This window comes from Gracilinanus agilis, chromosome 1, assembly GCF_016433145.1.
Source record: "Gracilinanus agilis isolate LMUSP501 chromosome 1, AgileGrace, whole genome shotgun sequence".
Classification (NCBI taxonomy): Eukaryota; Metazoa; Chordata; class Mammalia; order Didelphimorphia; family Didelphidae; genus Gracilinanus; species Gracilinanus agilis.
Window position 1 is genome coordinate 311,494,869 of NC_058130.1, and position 18,425 is coordinate 311,513,293.

The 18,425-nt window shown below is 36.5% G+C and overlaps 1 pseudogene; it reads left to right on the forward strand.

Annotated features, from left to right (window-relative positions):
- Nucleotides 1-12,875, forward strand: part of LOC123251251 — a 76,438-nt pseudogene extending 63,563 nt beyond the window's left edge.
- Nucleotides 12,876-18,425: the final 5,550 nt, after the last annotated feature.

An 18,425-nucleotide genomic window follows, 5' to 3' on the forward strand; every position in this document is an offset into this window, starting at 1 on the left:
ACTTGTATATGTCCACCACCAGAGAAAGAATTGAAAACTATAAATAAGTAGGACATAGTTTTTATATATCCACATATCTTATTTGCCAAATGGCAGATTTTCTAATTGGGAAGGGGAGAGAGAGAAGGAGGGAATTAACTATTTTAATGTAATAAACAAAAAATAAATTTAAATGAAAAAAAGAAAGAACAAAAAGGCTTCTGATTCTCAATCAGAATATAGGGATATAGGAATTATAAAAATTTAAATTATAATTATATTATTATATATAATTAAATTATAGTATAAAATTTTAAATCTACTTAAGAATAAATCTTATCATCTAGACATCTATTTGGGCTCCATTAAAATATATGTAAAATAATTTTAAAATATACACAATAACTTTAAATTATATTAAAATATAAACAGTGATAGCTCTACTAATGTTATCCTTCAAGTATTAGTTGCAAGAGTATCTTCAAGAGTACTAAATTTAGAGTGAGATGACCTGGATTCAAATTCTGTCTCTATTATTTATCTCTAAGAGTCAGAGATTTGTCTTACCTCTCTGGGTTTCTGTCTAAATCAAAGATTTAGACAAAATTATCTGCAACTTCCTCCTGTAAGTGGTGTCTACTATGTGCCAGACACCAAGGAAAAATAAAAAGAGGCCATTAAACTGCCAGGAAGTTTTCATTCTCTCAGTGAAGGCAAGTACAAATAGGAGTAGATATAATTTTGGCAGGGTTTGAAGAAAATTGTTAGCCATCGGAGGGATGAGGAAAGGTCTCATTCAGGAAATGGAGGCTAGGTTGAAGTTTGAGGGAAATTATAGAATCTAAGAGATGCAGAAGAGAGCATTCTAAGCATGAAAGATACCTTGTCCAAAGGCTCTGAGGGAGGAACTGAAATGTATCCGAGGAACAGTAAGGCCTGCTTGAAGACTATAAACATATATTAAAAAGAGCAATATAAGCCTAAAAAGGTAACTCAGCATTAGGTTTTATTTATTTATTTTTAATTTTTAAAAAATGAATTAAATTTTTTTTCTCAATTGCAAATAAAGTCAAATTTTAATATTTATTTTAAAAAACCTTAAGTTTCAAAATCTCTCCCTTCCTCTCTCCCCTCTCCACTCCTGGAGAAGGAAAGAAACTTGTCTTAGACTACACATGTGCAGTCATGCAAAACATATTTCCATATTAACCAAGCTGCAAAAGAAACCAGACTAAAAAAAAAGAAAAGAACGCAAGAAAAAGAAAGCAAAAAAGTATGCTTTGATGAAACTAGCTTTTAAAAGACTTTCCATGCTAAAAGAGTTTGTATGTGATGCTAGAGATAAGAGAATCATTGGAATTCATTGAGCAAGGGAGTGCCATGGCCAGGCCTGTGCTTTCGTAATATCATTAAATCTATGACATCTTAATTTTGCCCCTGGGAAAATCTTCATTGAAACTACAAAAATTACAAAGCTCAAACACTACAAAAATTATAGAGATAAAAAAAAAAACCTTAACCAAATTCAAGAAAACCTGGGGAATTCTTCCTCTTATCAACCTAGAGAACATAGATACCAAAATAACAATGGAATTCTATGAATAGAGCTGTGAATTAAAGAGCTACTAAGAGTTGGCTGTGGTAAAGAGCACTGGGTCTGGGCTCCAGGAGACCCACATTTGAATCCAGTCTCAGCTATTTCCTAGCTGTGTGACATGGGCAAATCACTCAACCTCTGATTGCCTGACAAAAGGATCCATTGGAGAAGGAAATGGCAAACCACTTCGGTATCCTTGCCCCCCAAAACCCATGGAGAGCTATGGTCCAGGGGATCATGAAGAGTCAGACACAACCAAACAACAAAAACTGCTATTAGAATTTGGAAACTAATCAGTCTATCAACAAATATCTATTAAGTATAACCTAGGTACAAGGTGTTGTGCTAAATACAATTAAAATAAAACAAAGAGAGAAGCAAAACAATCCTTGCCCCATTCCAATGAGGGTGATATTTAAGGTGTCATATATAGGAATATGCATGTTTATATAGCCCTATATTTGTATATTATATATGTGCATATAATATTATATATGTGTCCATATTATATGTGCAATATGTAATATTGTATTTATAGATAATATATACATATACTAGATATAATGATGTATGGATATTTTATAACTATGTATAATATATTACATAATTATATAATAAAATATATAATATCATTTCTAGAATATAAAAATTTTAAGCTTCATTTATATATTATATATGTGATGCCTAAGAAACAAGGTAGCCTTAGGTTAAGAAATAGTAACTGTGTAAATCACTCTTTTTCAAAAATGAATAATATGGAAATAGGTATCAAGTGACAACATTTGTACCACCCAATGGAATTACATGTTGGCTCAGGGAGGGGAGAGAGAAAGAAAATGAATCATGGAAACATGAAAAAAATATTTTAAAATTATTAAATAATAAAAAGCAGGCCAATGAAAAAGAAGGCACCAACCATATGGGACTGGCCATTTCTTTAAGCCACCTTCTGTACTCTCCACTTGAAGAACCAACCAGAGCCTGACTATCTACCTACTTAATCCAGGATTACAAGGAAAAAGCCCCTACTTCCTCCCTGTATTCCAATTTATGCTTTTTCTCCATGGTGTCCCTTACCTAAACCCCTCTGACCAAAGCCCTCTGGCCTCAGTCTGGACAAAAGTCAGTCTTCCAGAAGCCAGGAGTCAGGAGACATTTAGAATGGCCCAACAATGCGCATGCCCACTTTTCTCTGCTAGATTATTTTACGAGGTTTGTTTAGAGATAAACCTGTCTCACCTTTATTCAACAAGGAGGAGAAGTACTATGTAGCTTGAATCTTAAAATTAAACTTTTTTCCCTTTAAAATCTAAAGGTTGTTTTGGGGTGCCAAAAAAGGGGTACAGGTTAGTGTTAAATTTCTACAGTATACATATTTGATATGCATATGTATATCTATCTATCTACCTATCTGTGGACAAGTAGATAACACAGTGGATGGCATGCTAGGCCTGGAGTCAGGAAGAATCATAATCTTGAGCTCAAATCTGGCCTTAGATATTTACTAGCTGATGTGACTTGGGGACACTTGGTATTGGTTCTAAGACAGATGGTAAAGGCTTAAAAAAAAAAAAGTGACCATTACCTACTGACTAAATATTGAGAATTGTTGCATGGCACGAAAGGCTATTAATTAATTAATTAGTTGGTTGAGGGGAAATTAATTGATTGATTGATTGATTGATTGATTAAGAAGAAAAGATTAACCAGTAAAACACTGACTTACCTGGTTTCCATAAACACATGCCTCTTCTGGGGAAGAGGAAATGGATGTCAAAGAAAAGGCCTTCAAGGTCTTAATTTCTTTACATGCCACAGACTTGGAAGAAGAGAAAGAAGGAGCAGAAGGGATAGGTAATTATCCAGTACCTCCACTGACTTTCTCAAGTTAGCAGCCAGCACTAACACTATGCAGTTTTCCAGGAAATAAGTCTTTCCTTATATACAAGGCCAGCAATCTCCAGCCAGCAGCAACAGCCAAGAACTAGGCATGCTCCACTAACTCACATTTGCTCCCCTGAACCTCAAACAGTAGTTCTTTCTCTGAATAAGAATGCAATATTGACTAGGTACTCCTTGAAAGCAGGGGCTACCTCTTGCTTTTCTTTGTATCCTAAAGGTTTAGTATAGTATCTGGCACTTAGTATGTATTTAATAAATTCTTGTTGACTATCTAATTGACAGAACCATGGTTTTCCATTTGAGAGAGAGGACTGCTCTGAGAGCCAGTTAACCCTCACCAGTGATAAAGGAACTATTATCATCCTGAAGGAAAATTAGGGGAAAATTTTTTTTAATATGAAGGTTGTTGAAATAATTTAAGCACGTTAATTTGAACCCCATTTAATTTGGAATTTGAGATAATTTGGACAGCAGTTGAACTAAATAATACTTTGCATTATCTATGCCTTCATGCCATCAAACTTTAATAACAAAATGAATATATTGCATCTCATAAAACACTGTTCACATTATTGTATAACTTTAAAGGCAAGCATATTTTATTTCAAAAAATCCTTTTGGTCTAAGTCTTCTTAGACAGGGCCTTAGGTATAACTTTATTTATTTATTTATTTATTTGGTTATTATATATTATGCTATATATAAAATTCTCCTCAATGAACAATATTGTTGTGGTTGTGAGATTCTCTATTAAAATGTAATTAATTTTACAATGTTAATTACCATTTTAGTAAAGGGCAATTCTAACTACTTAAAAATACAGTTTTCTAGCATTTAAGAATTAATTTACATATAAATAAATAATATTTACAAACTATTCTTACCTCTTCATTAGCTTAGCTCTACCCATTAGACAATATTTTGTTGACTTAATTTGTATCTATATGTGCTTCAAAAGAATAAAATGGCATTTCTTTTTAAAGTATTCTTTAATTTATATCTGTGAAGATGGGATTAATCCTACCCTGCCTATTTTTAGATTGAATTGACAAAAATATAAATATCCCACTTAATTCTCAAGTGGGGAAGGTCGGTGACCCATTTGTGCAAGAGTGGGCGATGAATCAGAATCGACTGGTAAAATGAGAGGAATGCACAGGAAGTGATGCAAAAGAAGTGCCTTTAAAAGGGAGTTACAACTTCCTGTGAGACTACTTCTTCAATCTTCAGAGTTTGGAGTTTGAGTTGGAGGCTGGTGAAGATTCTACTTACTGGACCTGAGACCTTGGACTTGGTGAGACTGTTCTTAAAATCTTTCCCTTTGAACTACCATGTGGTGAGTGAAAAAGACTGACTCCTTCTAGGATTATTCTGAAGGGACTCTCCTCTTAAGAGAGACTTTGTAACTGGAGCCTTTGCTTCATTGGGTGAGGACTAATTAGCCCTGTCTGGGTTGAGCCAGGGGCCAGAACAAAATACATAGTGTGTTAGGTTAGATATCTTGCCCTATCCTCTCTCTGATTTTCTTACTTCCACTCTCTCTTCCCATTTGTAAATAAACTACATAAAAGTCATTCTGATTTGAGTCCCTTTAAATATTTAGTTCAAGCATAATTTTACCCTCTTTACATATCATTGTCATTAATTCATATTGGGCTTTGCCTTCCCTCAGTAGTCTACAGGTAAGATTATTATCTACCATCTGCCATTTCTATGATGTCTTTTTCCTTGATCTATATTGCAGATCATTTGCTGATCTCCCTTGTGCTCATTTTGTCCAGGAGAAAATTGAAATATTAATAATGGTTCACATTTATATAATGCTTTAAGATTTTTCAAAACCCTTTACTCACAACAACTCTATGTAGCATAATTATTATTCCTAAAGCTCCCGAGTTTACTCCTACCCCAACTCTCATAGTCAATACCCCAAATATATACCAGGAGCTCCCATTGTGTTTAGCCTTACTTATTAACCAGAGAACATGGTCAGTTCAAAGCAGTGACAGTTTGTTTTAACAGTAAATGAAAGAAAGTAGCAATTTCCCTCCATTAATATAAAGTATATTCTCCCTCAAATTAATATACCATCAGTGGGAAGAACAGACACACACAGGGAACATGCATGAAGAGGAACATAAATAACACAAGAGTCTAAGTTATATATATGAAGAGCCACAAAAATAGGGAAATTATGTGGTCAAGGCATAGAAATGAATAGCACATATAGGAAATATTTGTACCCAAGGCTCATGACCAGTTGTCTGTGCAAATATTATTTCTGTAGGACCTGGAGGAGGAAGGATCCAGACATCCATTGGGGATCTTCAGACAAGGCTAGATGCAGAGCCCCCATCAATCTGTTTAGTTTAGTCAGTCAGATGATAAAATTAGTTCAGGACAAAGGCTTTTTTTTTAATAAAAAGAAACACATATGGGAACATAGTTGGTCAGATGATATGTAGAGGGGAGATACACATGGAAGAGGCAATACTTATCTCTGACACTTTAGGGCTGCCTATATCTCCTGGTGATACCATTGCCCAGGTCCCAACAAGTTTGTAAGACTTTGGTCTCATTTGGAGTGAGTTCTCTTCTTGGTGTGCAGTCTCTGCCCAGCGTATGAGTATGGCATGTAATCTTTGCTGACTGTAGCCAACTATCTGCCTTAGTGGCCACTGTTTGATGTTGGTCATCTGCTTTAGGGATTGCTTACTGCCAGCTGACCTTTACATAAGATTAAAAAGATTCCTTCTTCTTTTAGTTTCTGAATTCAGATAGAGTCCTTTTCTGAGGGACTACCTCTTCCCTAAAACAGAATGAGCCCTGCCATTTAAAATTTTTTTTAGTTTAAAGCCCAGGCTTTAAGCTACAGCTCTTTTTAAAAGGCAAAGCCCTAAAATACTCAGTCATCAAATTAGGGGAGGAAAAAACTTTTTGTGGCTTTTTCTTCCAAACAGAAAGTCCTCTGTTAACAGATCCTTGGCTGAAATACACCTTTATTTTTCAAAAGGAGATTCCTCCCTTCAGGTGCCAAGCTCTTTGGAACAGAGGATAATTCCAGCTAGCTTACCCACAAGCTGAAATCTATTTTTTACCTTCTGCTTTCTACTCACTAAGGACAGGATCTCTGTTAGAAACTTCCCTCTGCCTATGGTTAGTAATTTCTTGTGAGCCCCTACTACATGTCCAGTTGCCAAACTATAGTCAGTTTATATCTTTAGAGGATGTCCTTTTAACAAACTGCCAAGGGATCCCTGTCTTTCAAGCCTTCAAATTTTGGGGGCTCCCATGCAAATGGAATCAAAGAAGGAAAAGCACTGGAGCAAACACAAAGTCTAAGGGCAAAGGTCTTCCTCCTATCTTGTCATCTGCCTGTTTTTAATAATAACAATAAAAACAACAAAAAGAACAGCTAGCATTTTATACAGAGTGCTTATGGTTTGTAAAGTACATTACAAAAATTATCTTATTTTATCCTTACAACTATCCTGGGAGGTAGATCTACATTATCCCTATTTTATACATGAAGAAAGACAGAGAAAGGCAAAATGATTTGCCTAGGGTCAAACAGCTAAGTTTTGTACTGATGTTATTTCAGGTGGTCTTCCCAAACAACTCTGTGAGGTGGGTGCTTTTGTTTTCCCTATTTTACAAGTGAGGAAACTAAGGCTAATAGAAGTTAAGTGACTTGACTAGGGTCACACAGCTAGTCAGTGTCTGAAGTGGGATTCAAATATAGATTTTCTTCATTTCAAGCCCTGTATTCCATCCACCATGGATGGACTTGTGGATTCCTAAAAGGAATAATACTTTGCATTATATATGCCTTTATGCTATCAAACTTTGATAACAAAATAAATATATTGCTTCTCATAAAACATTGTTCTTGTGTTCATACTATTATATAACTTTAAAGGCAAACATTTTATTTCAAAAATCCTTTTGGTCTAAGTCTTCTTAGACAAATGACACACGTTTGAAAACCTTAAAACACTACACAAATGCTAGCTATTATTGTTATTGTCTTTGTTCTTTGCAGCTGGCAATAAATTGCACTAAAGGAAATGCCAGTAGTCATTTGACCATGAAGTATCCAAACCCAAGCCACTTGGTTCCAATGACCCTTTCAGTATGATAGATACAAAGGTGTTACTTACCCAGAGCTATTCCATGAAGAGCAGAATCCCTAACTCTGGCAAAGCCTGTGCCAGCCAAAGTCAGTAGCAGGTCTAAGTTTGCCCACAAACCACTGTGATTGCACAGTCGTATAGCTGAAGGTATTGCCACATAAAGAACCCCAAAGCTCGTGCTGTTGGTTTGCATAGCTCTGTAAGCAACTGCTGAGCTCCAGGAGGTGTCCCAGGCAAATATCTGAGGACTGAAACTTTCAATGTGCTTTTTCATTTAGAGTTTATTAAAATATAGTTATTCATTGGGAGTGCTCTGTAGAAATTGCTGTGATTTATAATTGTAGTTAATGTATACAATGAATATCAATCATTTACGTCTAGGCATTTTCCTTATGATATATATATGTACATATATATATATATATATATGCACACTCTGCAAAATACAATGAATTTACAATTAAAATACTGAGTTTAAATCCTGTCATTAACTCTGTCACCTTTGGATATGTCACATTATTTCTGTGTTTAATCATTTTTCAGTCATGCCCAACTCTTTGTGACCCAGTTTGGGGTTTTCTTGGCAGAGATGCTAAAAGGGTTTGACATTTCTTTCTCCAGCTCATTTAATAGATGAGAAATGGAGGCAAATAAATTAAATGACTTGCCCAGTATCACACAGTTAGTAAGTATTTGAAGTAGATTTAAACTCAGGAAAATTAGGATTTTTGACTTCAGACCTGGTACTCTGTCCACTGAACTATTTAACTGCTCCTTAAATTTTCAGTCATTTCAGTTGTGTCTGACTCTTTGTGACCCTATTTGGGGTTTTCTTGCAAAGATACTGGAGTGGTTTGCTATTTCCTTCTCCAGTTCATTTGACAAATGAGGAAACTGAGGCAAACAGGGTTAAGTCATAGTTGCATAGCTATTAAGAGTAGAGCTCAGGAAGATAAGTCTCCTTGACTTGAAGTCTGGCATTCCATCCTCTGTGCCACTGCTGATCTATAAATTAAGGGGCTGGACTAGATCACGGGATCATGGGATCAAACAAGCTGATCCAAGGTCCTTTCTACCTTGACTTGGAATCATGGGTTCACATTTCTTTCTTTATTCTGTGAAATTAGAATCTGTTACTCTAAAAACTACAATCCCCAGCAAAACTACAATTCCCAGAACCCCACTCACTTCCTGTTGTTACATGCTGATGTAGACAGGAGATAACTTGGGGGGAGTTCTGTGTCTAGTCTCTTTCTTTCCTGTGGTGGCTTTGGTGGAACAGGCCTTTTGAGTAGGTTTTATATAATTACCTTTTTATTCCTTTACTTCTAATGATTATTAATAAATCTTATAGAATATAATATTTGGAATTATTGTATATTAATTTAAATTTTACAATTCTCTAAAAGTCTCCAGAGACTAAGTTTTATGCTGGTGTCTGTTGACTACATCGATGCAGTTAATGTTTATCATTTGCTGTCATAGTTCCTGTGATTTTAACATATTTCTAAATTTAAAGTAAGATCTTATCATTTTGATAAAAAGCCATGCATCTATTTATTATTTGGGGAGGGGAATCAGCCTGGAATGAGGATGGACCAGAAATTTGACAGTGCCAAGAAAAGATGGAGAAAATAAGTTTAGGATAACAACAACATCATCAACAACAATAACATTTATATAGCATTTACTATGTGCCAGGCACTTTAAAAATATTATTTTATTTGATCCACACAACAATCATTAAAGGTAGGTCCCCATTTTACAGCTGAGGACACAGGAAGACCAGAGGCTAAGTGACTTGCTTGGGGCAAGCTAGTAAGCTACAATTAGGAAATGTTTGAGAGAGGATTTGAACTCAGGTCTTCCTGACTCTAGGCCCAACTCTCTGTCCTCTGTGCCACACAACTACATTAAGATCTGCCTGATTATGAGGATAATAGCTTGAAGTTTTTCTCTTTCCTTCCATTTCCCCAAGCACCACGTGTTACAATAAATAGAGCAATAAAATGTATATTAAAAATATGCCACAATTATTCAGTCCTGGCATTGTCTACCATATTCCCAGTCCATGGGATTTCTCAACCTGGACAAACAATCTAGAAGATTCCAAGCCACATCAAGTTATCTATCTTGCCCTTAAACATGACCTAGTTTCCCACTCCCTTATCTGACCAATCCAAATTCCCAGACTAGGGAAAGGAGCTCGGGTGACTCCAAGTTCCTTATGGTATTCCCACCTACTACCATCCCTGTCGGTTTTATTTCTTAAAAGACTTCCTCAAATCATGAAAAGTTTTAATTCATTGTAGGATAGATGCAAAGGCTACATCAACAAAGCTGGTGCTTATCCATATGAAAAGTCAGAAATGTAGTTAGAGAGGCGGTTAGAAGATAATCTTGAACTCCTGAATTTAGCTTTGGTGGAGCAGTTACAAAGGCTATTGACTTCTCTAAAATACAAAAAGGCTAATACTAAAGTACTGAAAGAGTTAGTACTAAAATATTTAAATGATTAGTACTAAAAGGGTAGAACTTCCTTCCTAGGACCATTGTAAGTATTAAATCGATCCATGAACATTTATTAAGCACCTGTGGTATACCAGGCACTGTACTGAGTTCTGGAAATACAAAAAGAGGCAAAAAAGACAGCCTCTGACTTTATGGAGTTTGTAAACAATAACAAGTTAAATACAAGATAAATAGGAGCTACTTAACAGAGGCAAGGCACTGGAATTAGGAGGGATTGGATATTATAAAGTACTTAGTGCCTGTTAAATGCTTGTTTCCTTCTTTCTTCCTAAAACAGAGGAAGCTCTGTGAGGATTTCTGAAACTCCTAAAATGAATTTGAAGATGTAAGTCCTTCAATTATAAATAAAATTAAATTAAATATTTGCTTTCTAGCCTTATGCTAGAGAACAGATTGTTATGAAAAAACAAGAAACACGGGATGAGGTAATATTAGTTCCAAAAATAGAAATTAGTCTGAAGGTATTGGTAAATGAGAAGTAGCCTTGCTTTGATTTTGAGAAAGAGGCTACCTGGTGTACAAATCCTTCTTCTGGAGAGTAAAATCTTTTTAACTAGTGTTCTGAACAAAAAAGACCAAATATATCATAAAGGTGGGAACACTTAAAAGGTGTTTCCTCACCTTAGGAAGGTTTATAACTACCTACTTTCAATACCTAATTACTTGGATGGCTAGTATAACTAATTAAGGTATAATAATTAAGATTTCTGTCTTTTTTTTTTCTAAAAGATTTTTTGAGGAAGGAAGATCTCTAGGTTTTGAATTAAAAAGAGTTTTGAAGAGCTCATTCATCTTCCTATGAGGAAATGATAGAACACAACCTAAAATCAGAAACTAAAAGAGGAAAACTCTATAGCCTTGCAGAGGCTACCTGTGACATGAGACCAGAGGACAATTAGCCAACAGAAGCGGCATAATGAAATCACTAGAAGACAAAATGGGCACAAGGGGCATAAGCTGCCCCTTCACATTTGCCCTACCTGCATAGTCCCTAAATGTGTGTGCCTCTTCCTAGATTCCTTTTGTGTATCCCTCTAAAAGTATTGCTGACATATAGAGATCCATACTTTTCTCAGTAATATTGTATGTATTTGTTTCTCTAAGTTTATGGGGTAAATGTTTTATTGCTACCTTTTTTTTACTTTGTAAACTTACTGTGCTTTTTGCCTTAAACTAATTGTGTCCTCTAGTAAAGGTAAGCATACTGGTGGGGGCCCAGGAGTCATAGTTTTGATTATCGTTGAACCTTGGGGATGGAGAAAGTCCTCGAAGGTATCATGCACATTTTATAATATTTTTAATTTTATGTAATTACTTTGGCCATTTTTAATACATTGCTTCTCTAATGTTGACCAACTACCAGTTGCATAAACTTCATCAATGATTTATCTACCATCACCAAAGGGAAATCATATGTATGAGGCAGCCATTTAGGGAAGAAGCACCCTAAAATTCAATATGTGGCAATTGACACACTATCTTACAATGAAAATGAGACTGGCACCCAACATGTTGGAACCAAAAAAATTCAAAGCTCATGTAATGTAGCCTACAGGCACCCATCTTGCTGAGCCATCAATGGAACCAAGCCAAAAAAAAATCTAATGTGGTTTGTATTCAGGCAGAACATTATATTTCTCTGCATGGCTGGTCTTTTTTCTTTAATAAGCCTAAAAAATGGTATGTTAGTTTCCCAGGAAATTGGAAACATAAGGACAGTGTCTAACATCATTATTCTTTTTGAATGGCTTCAGTATCATTCTATGGAATAGGGAATGAGATGGGGAAAGAAGGCTAAGGCTGAGTTAGTACATTTTGGTAATAATAAATACTGTACCCTAAGAATAATTCTTTTCAATGAGGAATTTGAAATATAATATCCAACAAAGAAATCATAAAATGACAGACTTGCCAACTGCATCCATTCATAATAAGATCCCACCAATTTGGGAAAAAACTATCTATTTCTATTGAGGTAAATACTTCAAATGTATGAAAAATAGTAAAACAAGCATCCACTGTTCAAGAAAGGTGCCACCCATGTCTTTAGCAGTCCACCCATAAGAACTCCAAACCTTAAGGCAATGAGGATTAGGGAATATGGTGGCAAAGCAGATCACGCCTGGGGCCAGAACCCGGGTCTGGGTCCGGGTCAGACCTGCTTTTCCCTCTCTTGCTCCTGATCCAGTTGGCAGCCCATTGCTCAGCTCTCTTCTTCCACATCACAGTGTGGGAGAAGACGTGCTTTCATGGAGGAGATCTGAGACCAGCCCATAGTCATAGTAAACTACATGAGGCATGTACAGCAGGAGTACCAGTCTGCCACCCCTTGCCTGAGCACATTGGTGGAAACTGAAGATCCAGGTAATAAGGTTCTTTTTTCTAGGCAGTTTGGTTCGCAGGGTAGATTCACTTTTGCTTCTCACATTCCTTGGAGGGCACCAGATCTGTCTATGTTCCATTTCCACCAGATTTTCCCTCTTTGCCTGAGGTTGACTGAGGGTTCACCTGGACATTCAGGTGGATGAACATGCCAAAAGCCAAGCAGAGAATGCTGCCAAAGAAAAGTTGGCAGAACTGGTAAGCAAATAGAACAGATCTAGAAGGGGCAGAATTATCAGAGGTGGCAGGAAGAGCAGTTTCACCGGACCAGAGAAAGCACCCATTAGTGAGTTCTGTGGTGGTCCATCATCCAGACGCTCGTCCTTTTGGATGTTGGTGCTGGAAGATGAGGTGCCTCTATTGTCTTTGAAGCCAAGAAATTAGTGTGAAGAGCCCAGGTCACAGGGGTAAGCAGGTTTCTTCCCAGAATGCAAGACTCGTGTCTTTGGCTTCTTCTGCCCTGACTTCCATCCACAACTGATGCCCTTCCTTGCTGGCTCAGTTGGGAAATGGAAAGCCTGGGACATTTTCCTGCCTCCTAGGGCAGGCTCACTTGTTTCCATACAAAGGGAAGGGACTTGGGGATTGATTTCTTTTGGTCCCATTCTCCTCCACTGGCCAACTTTGCCTTTGCCTTTGATAGACTTTTTGGAGACTGAGTCAGAAGGCAGGATCTGGAGGATGCTTGCAAATAGTTTTATTGTCTTTGCTGAATTGGTGCCTAGAAAGTGAATCCTGCCCTTTCCCCTTGGGCTTAATGCCCTTTACTAAGGCTCTTTGAGGTAATCCCCCCACCCACTCCCTGAAAATGGGCCTAAGAGAAATGACTGCTGGTGAAAGGGACTATGGGCCATTTTGCACTTCAGAAACACCAGTGTTAACTTTTCAGGAATTGAGAGTTGTTTCCTTTTGTCTTCCTTGAGGCTCTGAAATTGGGCAGGAATGCAAACAGCTTGCGACTTTCTTATTCTCTCTCTTTGACCTAGTGGGGCTTGGCTGTCCCTAATGGGATACCCCTCTCAGAGTTAGGCCCCAGTAAAATTGCATAGTAGGAAAATGGAACTCTCGGGTGGGGGGATGGGTGAATTAATTTCAGAGTTCTGTCCCTTTAGTCCCTCTAAGTTCTGGGCAAGTCACTTAACTAGAGTAAATGGAGTCAGTCCAAGTGGCTTAAGCACTGGGAAGAGGGGGATGGAGTTGCAGGGATTTTAGTTACAATTTCATTGTGAATATTCCTGGTTTGTTACATAGATTTCCCAATAAAAACATTTTTGGCTTGGTTAAAGAAAATCCACAAAACCTTATGAAAATAGACAAATATTGAATGAGAATAATGACTGAAATAGAGCAATGGAAAAGTATATCTTATTACAAGGATGAAAAAAGGTAAAGATAAGAGACAAAATAACATATGATGAAATATGAAGGCCAGAGTGAAGTCTGATAGTAGAAAGCATTAGGGTGAAAATCAATTGAGGAAAAAGCAGAAACAATATTGACAGAATGTACTATAAACTACCTGAACAGAAGGAGTATAAATTCAAACACAGGAAATGGATCACAAGCCTGGCAAGGTGGCACTGTATGGTAGCCATGAGGGTCTTCGATTATCTGGGCATCTCCTGGAGCTTTCCCCTGCCAAAATCAGATCAGATCAAAATCAGATCTTGGCTTGCCTTCATGATGATTTCAATCTTTCAAAAGTTGAAGAAAGGAATGAATGAAAAACATTTATTAAGTGTTTACTATGTGTCAGGTTCTACAATAAGTGCTAGAGATTCAAATACAACCAAGTATCAGAGTTCCTGTCCTCAGAAACTTTTACTCTAATAGAGAAGATGCTAAAAGAGAACTAGAAAGAAGGAAGAGATATTCCTTGAAGAATGGTTTGGAGATGGCTGGAGGATGACATCAGAACCCTGGTTCTGGGCAAGTAAAGCAAGAGCTCACCTATCAGAACCCAGTGTCTTAGGGGCAGAATCAAAGGTTCTGTGGAGAGGAGGGATGAGAATGATGGTGGAACTGCAGGTGGCATGTTTTGGAAATAGCCTAAAGAGAAGTGAAGGAAGGAAGGAAGGTAGGAAAGAAGGAAGGAAGGAAGGAAGGAAGGAAGGAAGGGAGAAAATTGCTCTTCTGGGCTAAATTCTGACCAATAATGAGGAACTGCTTGCTAAAGGAGAAACGATGGGGCAGCTATATGGCTCAGTGAATAGAGAGCTAGAGACAGGAGGTCCTAAGTTAAAATCTGACCTCAGATATTTCCTAGCTAGGGCAAGACACTTAACTCCTATGGTCTAGCCCTCACTGCTCTCCTGCCTTGGAACCAAATATATAGTACTGATTCTGAGATGAAAGGTAAGGGTTTAAAAATATAAATAAAGGAGAAATTATAGGAACCTAAAAGTTAACAGACTACTCCATTTTAGAATTAGTGATAAAGTAGAGAAAATTCATACATATTGTGATATACGCTCTATTTTGGTAGTATAGATTTCAAAGGGTTATGAGAAAGGATAGATAGGATCCTCTGACCTAAAAAGTCTGGAGAAAAATTCAATCCAAGAAGATTAGAAGTTCTCAAGAAGGAAATTCTTCTTTTAAAAAATTTAATTTGGTCCCTTGTTTTTAATATCACAATCAATTCCTATTCTTCTTCTCTCTCCCACAGAATACTTCATAGTTAGAAATAACTAAAGTTATCTACAAGTAGATGCAAAAAACCAACCTCCATGTTGTTTCCTTTCCCTGTCCTTTAAGAGAGGGGAGGCATATGTCATCATCTCTACTCTGGATTCAAAACTATCTTTGGCATTCAGTTATTCCCAGTCCGTTAGAGTGGTTTCACTTCACTTGCTTGTTAGTTTTGTTTTCACTCATGTCACATAGTAGTTATGCATTTACCTGGATCTCTTTTCTTCCCTTGGAATCAGTTCACATAATCCAAATCAGTTCCCATGTTTCTTTCAATTCTTCCTATTACCCATTTCTTATGTTGTTCAGTTGTGTCTAACTCTTCATGGCCCCGATATTATAGGATTTTCTTGGCAAAGATCCTGGAGTGGTTTTCCACTTCCTTTTCCAGTAGATTAAGGCAAACAAAGATTAAGTGACCTGGCCAGAGTCACATAGTTAATAATATCTGAGGTCTGATTTGAACCCAGGTCTTCCTGACTCAAGGGCCAGCACTCTATCCACCAAGTCATCTGTCTGCCTCATTTCTTATAGCATAATAAATTTTTTTTTAACCCTTACCTTCCATCTTGGTGTCAATACTGTGTATTGGCTCCAAGGCAGAAGAGTGGTAAGGGTAGGCAATGGGGGTCAAGTGACTTGCCCAGGGTCACACAGCTAGGAAGTGTCTGAGGCCAGATTTGAACCTAGGACCTCCCATCTCTAGGCCTGACTCTCAATCCACTGAGCTACCCAGCTGCCCCCTGCATAATAAAATTTTACGATGTTGATGTACCACATTAATCAATTGATATCTGATTTGTTTCCAGCTTTTTTTTTTTTTTTTTTTTTTTTTTTTTGCTGCAGCCAAAAGTGCTGCAATACAAATTTGGGTGTATATATAAGATTTTTTATCTTTGACCATTTAGGATATATGGGATCATTGGGTCAAAGAGGATGAATGGTTTAGTAATTTTTCTAACATAATTCGAAATTATTTTCTAAAAGAATTGAACCAATTCACAACACCAGCAATATATTAAAGTGCCCGTTTTCCCATGGCATCATCCTTGTGAACTTTATGGGTGTGAAGTAAAACCTCAGAGCTATTTTAATTTGCATTTCTTTTATTTTTAGCAGTTAGATCATTTTTTCATCATTGCTGATAGATTTGCCATTCTTCTTTTGAAAATTATTCCTATACTTTATTCACTCATTTGTCAGTGGTCTTTGGCCTTATATAATTGTGCCAATTCCCTATCTATCTTGGGCATAAGGATTTTATCTGAGATATTTGACAGAAGAATTTTTTTTGCAAGAAGCAGTTTTTCTTGTAATTTTAGTGGCATTGATTGTGTGTATAAAAAAGCTTTAAAATTTTACGTAACCAAAATTATCTGCTTTGGCAGAGTGGATAGATAGACCACTGGGCTTGGAATCAGGAAGACTTACCTTCATGATTTCAGATCAGGCTTTAGACACCTAGTACCCAACAGCACTTAATCTTGTTTGCCTCAGTTTCCTCATATGTCAAATGAACTGAAGAAGGATATGGCAAATCACTCCAGTATCTTTGTCAAGAAGACCCCAAATGGGGTCATGTAGTGTTGGGCATGACTAATGAACAATAATTTTGTTTTTGGTTATGGGATTTCCCTTAGCCATACCTTTAAAAGGAAGGACCTCTTCCTACTGTGAACATTCATTTTTGGATTACTTATCCATATGGAGCTTATTGGATTATATAGGACTGCTTTGCCAGAAGTTCCTGTTGATCTTTCTAGAGTCTTTCTCCAAATAGTTTGTATTCTTGAATTTAGTGAACACTAAACTACTGTATTCATTTTCTTCTGGATCTTGCTTATTTATTCTCTTCTTCTCGTCTATTTTTCTGTTTCTTAGCCAGTACTGATAGCTTAAAAAATTATTTTATAAGTGCCTACTAATGCTAGACTTTCTCTAGTCTTGCATGTTTTCACTTATTTAGCTTGAAATTCTTGATCAATTCTTCTTCCAAATCAATTTTGGATATTATTTTATCTAGTTCTACAATTGTCCATTTGATTGAAATGAAACTGAACTCATGAAGTAAGTAGTGTTTTTTGTTGTGTTTCTTTTTAATTTTTATTACATTGACACAGTTTAATCATTAAAAAATTAATTCCTCTCCAAATATTGAGGTCTTTATTTCTATATGGAGAGTTTCATAATTATATTTGTATGGCTATAAAATGTATTCTGAAAGGTTGAATCCCACATATTTTAGGTATTTTTGGTAGTTACTTTGAATGGAGTTTTTCCTTTGCTTGTTTCTTCTGCATTTGTCTTATTTCTGTACAGAAATATGGATGATTTCTCTTCACTTATTTGTATCTTGCTACTTTCCTGAAGTAATTAATTAATTTCTATTTCCATCTTTCACAGATCTCTGGTGTTTTCTGGGAAAACTATCATATCATCTGCACATAGAAGAATCAAAAATGTAACTCAAGACTCTCACAAAGAGATGGACTGTCTAAAAATGCTATTTAAAATATATATCAAAAGAAGTTGATATCTGGTATGAGAGTGCAAGCTCCAGTAGAAGCCAGGTCAATGTCTTAACTAGGAGCAGGGTGAGGTCCTTCTCAGGAGCATTACCATGTCCATTTCATGAGGAACCATTTACCCTAGATGGAACATGTTGCAAAGACATGATCACAATCACCAGTGCTTGAAATAAAGAAGTAGAAGTGAGCCATCAGGAGGTGTAGTGCAATAAAGCACTAGGGCTGATGTCAAGAAAGACCTGAATTCAAATCCAGCTTAGACACTTCCTATCTCTGCTCTGCAACACTGTGGAAAGGTCATTTTACCTCAGTTACTTATTGGTAAAATGTGAATAATAAAAATAATATCTACCTCTAAAGAGTTGTAGTAAGGATCAAATAAGATAATAATTGGAGAGTGCTTAGCAAAGTGCCTGGAATATAGTAGATGCTATATAAATGCTAGCTATTAGTAGGTGGTGGTCTGAAATCAAGGAGAGAGCCTATGTCTGACCAGCAGGATTTTGCTAATTTGAACATATGTCTCCAAAGAGGCTCAAGGGTACTAACACTTTTCAGTGATTTATGGAGCAGATGATTGAGCTACACAGAAGTTTTGGTGTTACCTGGATGAACTAATTGTCTTTGGAAAGACCTTAGGAAAAAATGGGAAAGGACAAATAAAAGTGTTATGTCAATTGA